This window comes from Triticum dicoccoides, chromosome 6B (genome assembly GCF_002162155.2).
Source record: "Triticum dicoccoides isolate Atlit2015 ecotype Zavitan chromosome 6B, WEW_v2.0, whole genome shotgun sequence".
NCBI lineage: Eukaryota > Viridiplantae > Streptophyta > Magnoliopsida > Poales > Poaceae > Triticum > Triticum dicoccoides.
In genome coordinates this window covers 645,323,325-645,326,741 of record NC_041391.1, presented here as the reverse complement: position 1 = coordinate 645,326,741, position 3,417 = coordinate 645,323,325, and positions in this window count along the sequence as shown.

Below are 3,417 nucleotides of genomic sequence, written 5' to 3'. Positions count from 1 at the left end.
TCTTTAGTTTGAGGTACACATAACATGGTCCAGCCATAAAATGTGCATAGGCTGGCCTACCCAAAATGGCATGATAGGCGCTTTGGAAATCCACAACTTCAAATGTCAACTTCTCCTTACGGTAATGCTTGGAATCACCGAAAACCACATCGAGGGCGATCTGGCCGAGTCATTCGGCTTTCTTTCCAGGGATAACACCATGAAAACTCATGTTGCTCTCGCTAAGTTTGGACATCGGAATGCCCATCCCCTTCAAGGTTTCAGCGTAAAGGATGTTCAGACCACTGCCAACGTCCATCAGTACTTTGGTCAGTCGAGTGCCTCCAACCACGGGGTCGACCACCGGTGCTTGCCTCCTAGGGGTGGCCACATGAGTAGGATGGTCAGACTGGTCGAACGTGATGGCTGTCTGAGACCATCTTAGGTAGGTGGTCGACGCCACAGGAGCGACCATATTCACTTCTTTGTTGATGACCTTCAATCGACTCTTGCTTTCAACATCAGCAAAAATCATCAAAGTGGAATTGACTTTGGGATAACCATCGTCTTCCTCTTCATCTTCATCTTTGTCCGACTCTTTCTCCTTCTTATTGGGTTGTTTCTCTCGGAACTGCTAGATTAGGAGTCGACATTGTCGGGTGGTATGCTTCGGGTAAATCAGATTACCTTCTTCATCTTTCTTCATGTGGATGTGACATGGCAAATCCACCACGTCATTCCTTGCTTGATCCTTTACCTTCTTAGGGGGCCATGGCCCCTTAGGTTTTCCCTTTAACTTTCCTTGATTCACTGCCGCAATCTCTCTAGGTGCCGCTGGCTCGGCCTTATGCTTCTGTTTCCGACTGGAGTTACCTCCACCGGTCTCTTGGCCAACTGGTTTACTCTTCCTGCTACGGAGTCGATCCTCTTCTTCTCCGTTGGCGTACCGGGTTGCTATCTCCATCATCCGAGTCAGAGTCATATCCCCGGTCCGACCGAATTTCAAGACCAACTCTCTATATTTGACGCCTTCCTTGAAAGCGCATACTACTTGATGCTCTGATACATTCTCAACGGTGTGATGCAAAGTGGTCCATATCTGAATGAATTCCCTCAAAGTCTCATTCGGCTTCTGCACACAATGTTGCAACTCGGGCAACCCTGCTGGTCGCTTGCACGTGCCCTGAAAAGTTCTTACGAACACTCGAGATAGCTCCTCCCAACTATGTATACTGCCCGGAGTCAATTGAGTCAACCACGCTTGGGCCGACCCTTCCAACATAAGAGGGAGATGCTTCATCGCTATCTCATCGTTTCCGCCTCCAATCTGCACAGCCACTCGGTAATCTTCAAGCCAGGTTTCAGGCTTGGATTCGCCGGTGAACTTACTGACCCCGGACGCCAACCTGAAGTTGGGAGGAATCACCACTGCCCCGATGGCCCTGCTAAAACACTCGGGACCGGAAACATGTACTTTGCTTCCACTTGGACGATCTCTACCGGGGTCTTCTTTGTGTGCCCTATTCCGGTCGACCAGGCCTTGAACGAGGATATACCTCGCGTTGAAGCCCGGTTCCCTTGGGTCAACTGAGGCTCTGCGCTCGCCACTGTGATGACGCCTGTCATCGTTCTGCCGAGGCACATACGACGCACTCCTCGGAGGAGGCGTGGGTCCTCAACGACGATTGTCACGGTCGAGTGGATGATCATACTTCCCACGGCCTTCACGCCGTAGAGGCGATCTTGGGCTGTGAGCTGACTGAACCGTGTCCGCTGCAACGGATCTGCTGTGAATCCTATTCCGTGAATGAGATACTGCTGTGTTTTGCTCTCCCGCTGCCCGGAGCAAGGCCCGGATCTGCATCAACCCTCTGTCAGCTTCTGACTGGGAAGGTTGGATCGATCCTGCTATTCGGGCCGCAGCTGTGAGATTCTGAATCGGAGTGCAATATACCTTAGGTGGAGGCGGAAAAAGCTGTCATTGACTGGACTCATGGATCCGCTCCTGAGCGCGCTCGTCGAGAGCACGCTGAAGGTTATCCAGTCGAGTGTGCTCAGCCAAGTTAGCTAGGCGCACCTCCTCCAAGGCCCGAGCCTCGGGGGTTTCTCCAATGATGGGCATGTGGAGTGCATCCATGTTGCGGTGATGAAGTTCTTCCCTCTGCTACAAAGAGAGGGGTTCGGGTCGGTATTCCTTGTGGCCGCGTGATGGATCGCCGCCCCCCGTCTCTGCCGCCATCATGGCGGAAACCAGGCGGGCTATGAGGTCCGTCGACCATCAAGACTTCAGCCGCAGGGTCGCTGCTATCGCACTCGGATGTGGTCTCCGCGGAGCCAGTCGAACAGGCCGTAGAGAGTTTCGTCGGGCTCGATTGCCGCGACTCGGTGGGTGGTCAAACGTCGAGCCACCATGTGCTTCATCCACCGCTGAAGCCGCGATCGACCGGATCGCTTGCAGCGACGAACGGCAGGGAGTGAAAACACCATCGGGGTCGACTGATACTGAGTCGACGACTGCCGAAGGAGAACACCGTGAGCGCACACTCGAAAGTGCGTTGGCCCTCGGACGGGGAGCGCCTCAATGTCCAGGGGAGCTTCTTGAAGCCACGCGGAGTCGTCGGCGACGAACACGAGTGCACCAAGATGGATCTCGCGGCCCTCAGCCAATCCGCCGCCGGAAACCATGACGATGACGATCAAAAAAACTTGCAACTTCACCAGCAAGTCGCTAAGATACCTGCCCCATGGTGGGCGCCAACTGTCGTGGTCCTAAGACTGACAGTAGAAAGGGGGGTAGGTATGGAGAGGCAAGATCTTAGCTATGGTGAAGGTGTACACACGAGGTTTGCGAGTTCAGGCCCTTCTCAGTGGAAGTAACAGCCCTACGTCTCGGTTACCGGAGGCGGTCGATTGGATTTGTATGTTGTATTACAGGGGGTGCGAACCCTTGTGCTAGAGGAGGAGGGTGGCTTATATAGAGTGCGCCATGACTCTCGCCCACCTCCATTACAAGGGACTTAATGTACATAAAGTATGGGCGTTACTGGTAACGTCGGACTTTAGTGCTATTAATGATCTTAAAGACTACAGAGTGAATCCCTGACCGTTACAGCGTTGAGTGACTCCTGGTATTTGATATGGTCGAGTGACTCTCCATATGGTCGAGGGACGGTAGGGAGGAAGACCTCCGAGTGATGTGACCGTCGAGTGGATTGCACTCGACGTGTACAACCGGGGCTCTTCTGTTGTCTCTTGGTCCTTTTATCTTCTAGGGTAGTGACCTTGGGTAGGAAGTATAGGTCAGGCCTATGACCCTACCCCAGGTCAGTATCCTCGTCACCGCTCCTCCACATGCTTCCACTCTGCAATGGTGAGACACCGATAATGAATTGGTATTACCAAATATTTAATTGGGAACTTTCCATGTGCACAACCAAA